Source organism: Vombatus ursinus, unplaced genomic scaffold (assembly GCF_900497805.2).
Source record: "Vombatus ursinus unplaced genomic scaffold, bare-nosed wombat genome assembly UNPS02004276.1, whole genome shotgun sequence".
Classification (NCBI taxonomy): domain Eukaryota; kingdom Metazoa; phylum Chordata; class Mammalia; order Diprotodontia; family Vombatidae; genus Vombatus; species Vombatus ursinus.
This window is the reverse complement of record NW_020944054.1, coordinates 164719-169313: the sequence shown is the minus strand read 5'-3', so window position 1 is coordinate 169313 and position 4595 is coordinate 164719. Positions and strand designations below refer to the sequence as shown.

At 44.9% G+C, this 4595-nt stretch overlaps 1 pseudogene; it reads right to left on the bottom strand.

Annotated features, from left to right (window-relative positions):
- Positions 1-1192: 1192 nt before the first annotated feature.
- On the bottom strand, positions 1193-3155 carry LOC114054427 (annotated as a pseudogene).
- Positions 3156-4595: the final 1440 nt, after the last annotated feature.

Below are 4595 nucleotides of genomic sequence, written 5' to 3'. Positions count from 1 at the left end.
TTGGTTTTGATAAAATGAATTGGGAATAATTTTTACTCATAACATAGTTGATGTGTGCAGTGAAGAGGAATTGATAGTGCTACACCTTTGTTCTTTGAGATTATCGCCGAGGTAATTGGGCGCCTAGGTATCGGGACAGAATGCATTACCTGGAGTCTGGAAGACTTTAATTCAAAGCCTCTCACGCTTGTTAACTACGTGGCCCTGGGTATGTCACTTAAACAGGACTACCTCAGCTTCCAGATCTTTAAAACAGGGGTAACAATAGCACCTCCCCTCCCAGGGCTATGGAGAGGAGAAAATTAGATATTTGTGAAGTAAACCTGAAAGCACTATGTAAATGCTATCATTACTTGGAAATGCATTCAAAGGGATTTTTAGATTGGTGTTCAGTTTTATGTAAGTTTATATAAGTTCTTAAGATTTTAAATTTAGTGCTATTTTTATAAATTACTCACATTATTAATTTGGAGATTACAGAGGAGGACTGTTTTTACTTTTCAATGGAACTATGTACCACAAGATGAGGAAGTTAAGTCTGAATGCTCTGATTCATTTAGGAATTAGAGCTACCACCTGGCAAAAACCCTGTTCTGGGAGATTCGGTGATCTTCTCAGGTCAATGATCTTCATAAGTATTCAAATGTACCATTGTTTAAGTTGGAAACCCTATCAGAGAGCACTGTATGAAAACAGTAAAGTTCCCAAGGACTAGGAGGACTAGGAATGTTTGGAACCAAAACGTAAACTAGACTGTCTATACTGCATGCCAATGATAAATCTGGTGATTGCCAAAGACTTCAATCACACTGCTGCAACCTATCCAAAAGTATTTCAATCTTAAGACTGCTGAAATGTACCAAGTAATTTTTTTTTTAAAGGGCCTGTGTTAGCCTCAGGAAATTGCCTAAGGGAACCACTGCCCCTCCCCCTCCCCCCAGTTGTTAGTGTCTATCTCAGTATCTATCATTATTTCCACCCTCCCTACCTCCTTCCCCCGCACCCCTCTCCCTTTGCCCAACTTCCCAATTACTGTCCAGGGCATCACCATCCTCCCAGTCACCCAGGCTCCCAACTTTGGTGTCATTCTCAACTTCTTTGCACTAATCACACATATCCACTGCTCTTTTTTTTTTTTTTAAACAGAAACAATTTTTAGTTTTTAATGAATTTGTAAACAAAAAAAGCTCCCATTTCAAAATAAAAACACAATCACAGGTCATATAGATGTTTACAGTGATTACATTTACATAAACAACTTACATACAAGTTCAGTTTTAAGATGTTAACTTTCTGTGACAATTTTTTTTAACAGCAAGAATATTATAGAGTTAATGCAGAATTCTAAAGATAATCTAGTAGTCACTAAGTTTGTCTTAAATCTTCACTTTAGATGCTGTTATTTCTAGCACAGTAAGCAGGCAGTCTGAATCTTTGGTTGCTACCATGTCAGCTGGCTTGCACATAGAAGTCAACAATTTTAAGAATGTTTACAACTTTCAAACCTCAGGGAGGGAAAAAATACTTTAAGAGTACACAATTTCGAGCATTTACACGTATTACAACTGTGGTTGAACAATGTTCATGCTGTTCTTATGAAATGAGATTTCACTGCAGTGTAATTTGAAATAAAAGGTAACAAAAATTGTAATATGCACAATTTCTCTCCATCACTTGTGTTAATCATTTAATTTTTTCACTTAAAAAAGCAAAAATTGGACAAGTTTCACTATCTCAGTTAATATTCATGATCACAGCAGCTACAACTCAGAAGGCAGCATCACCAATGTTGACCAGAGCCAGTTTATACTGAAATTAAGTTCTTTATATCAAGTAAAGGGTTGTCCACAACCACTGGCAAGTGTACATATGAACGAAAATGTCCAGATTTGGGGAGCAACATAGTCCTATTCCAATCATCTGTTCTACTTCATATGTTTCTCTTCATGCTTGGAAACCTGTGGGGTTTGAGGGTCTGCTGACTCTACCCACTAGAAGAGCCTGTCTTTTAGGTGACTTTCTGCTTTAACATTGTCCAATCGAAAGTGTAGTCGTACTGGTGGTTCAGAGTCCTGAAAAGAATACGAAATAGCTGCCTCAGATACATGTAATCTGGTGCCTCTTCAAAGCGCAGGCCACGGCAGTAGTTGAGATACATGGCAAATTCTGCAGGAAACCCCTGGCATAGAACTTCCACAGGAGTGGACATCTTCTTTTCGCTGATCTTTTCATACTTTTGCTTCTTGGTTGCAGCCTTTAGTCCTTGCCAGGGCAGGCTGGTCCTGTTGAAATACATCAACACATAGCCCAGGGACTCCATGTCATCTCGACGGCTCTGCTCGATGCCAAGGTGTGCATTGATGCTGGCATACCTGGCAGTGCCAGTGAGGTTTTTATCTTCTCTGTAGGGTATATGCTGTTTTGTTCTGTTGTCTCGATACTTTTTGGCCAGCCCAAAGTCAATAAGGAATAGCTTATTACAATGGCGCCCAATCCCCATCAGGAAATTATCAGGTTTAATGTCCCTGTGGATAAAGTTCTTGGTATGCACATACTCAATTCTGCTGATCATCTGGTCGGCCAGCATCAGCACGGTTTTCATGGTGAATCTGCGGGAGCAGAAATTGAAGAGGTCCTCCAGGCTGGGCCCCAGGAGGTCCATGACGAGGACATTGTAGTCCTTCTCCTGGCCGTACCAGCGCATGTGGGGGATGCCCACCCCACCTTGCAGGACCTTGTAGAGCTTGCTTTCGTACAGCAGCTGGGGGTGCTTGGCTTTCTGCGACTCCAGCTTCACCGCCACCTCCTCACCATTCGTGATGTTGATGGCCAGGTAGATGTCGCCGAACGAGCCGGCCCCGACCTTCCGCAGCAGCTCGTATTTGCCCCCGACTATGCTGCTCGCCATCCTGCAGGTAGGGGCGGAGATGGTGGCGGAGGGGGGGGGGCGATCGCGATGGGGACGCTGGGGGGACCAGGCCGGGCAGGCCTCACCCACCGGGCGGGAGCTTCCTCGGGCCGGGTTGTAGTCTGACCCTGGCTGACGCCGCTGCCGCTACCACCTTGGAGTCCGCCTCCTCCTAGCCGAGCTCGCCGCGGGGTCTGCGGAGGCCCGGGCCTTCCAGACGGGGCAGCTTTTCTCGGGTCCAGCAGCCGCCAGACACCGCCGCCGCCGTCGCTGCCAACGCAGGTTTAGTGGTGACGTGCCAGCTCTGAGCGGCGCAGTAGGCGGAGGCGACGTTCCGGCCGCTGCCCCCGACGTCGCCGCCGGGTCACTCCGCCCACGCCGCCATCTTGTTCCTCTGGCTCCAGCCACCACCCGATGCGCCCCAGCGAGCTCCCTCCAATCAGCGGCCAAGGTCTGCTACTTCTACCCTAGTAACGTCCCGCCTCTCCTGTGCAGACAGGCCCCCCCTCTCAGGACTGAGCCCCTCCTGCCCCGGGCCCTCGTCGGGGCCCCGCCCGCCCGGGCCCTTCCTGCGCCCCCCACCCCCACCCCCGGCCGCCTGCGCAGTGGCCCCCAGGCCATTCTCCCCTCAGCTGTCAGAGATCTTCCTAAATTGGCCCATCTGTCACGTCCACCCAGTCCCCCACCCCCCACCCCAGCCAGCAGCCTGGGCCTCTTGTTTCCTTACAAATTCAGCTGGAGGTCTTTCTACCCCACCCGGCTAACACTTTCCCTCGGAGATTGCTGGCCATTTGCATGATATAAATCGTATCTACGCAGTTATTCCATGTTACCGCCCCCGTTAGAATTGGCCTTCCTAGGGAGAAATAAAGCAATTTTTCCGTCCCCACTGCCTACCCCATCGCCCGGCACATAGGAAGTGCTTAACAGATACTTGTTGACTCACTGTCAAACAGCCGTGATGAATGAGAATAGCCTTGCTTTATTCCAGTTTTGAATATCCTTGAGAATATACTTTGAGACAGATGCCTGCTATCATATTCAGAAAAGATACTTCTATACCTATACTTTGTAGGATTTGGGGGGAGCATAAATGTTGTGCTTTTGTACTGCTGCGCATAAATGTAAAACTCTTGTACTTTGGCAAAGACTTTCCCTACTGATAGAATCGTCATTTTGAATCTTTTTGTTTTTAATATAATTGAGGTAATTGTTTTACTAATGTTCAACAATCCTTGCCTTCCTGGAATAAATTCAAATTGATCATACCGAATAATCTTTGGTAGAAATTGCTCTAATCTTTTTGCCAGGTTTTCAAATAAACAATTCCCTTTCTTTGCTACACTCTTCTCCGGTTTAAATATTAGGATTAGATTTCCTTTATAAAATGAATTGAACATTCTCAATTTTTGAGAATAATTTATGTATTTTTTCTTTAAAAGTTCAATATTCTGTTATCATTTCCCTTCACACTTATCTGTTGTTTCTATGATTTGTTCTTTGATACACTCATTATTTCAGATTTCTTTATTAAGGATCCATTTAAGTCTGTGTCTTTTAGTCCCTAAATTAAGTATTACTATTTAAGGGAGGGGGCAGGTAAGGGTCTATAAAGATGTTGCGAGGATTTCTACTGTTTTTCATTTATTTGAAATTTCTCTGCCTCCTAATATGTGGTCTATTTCTG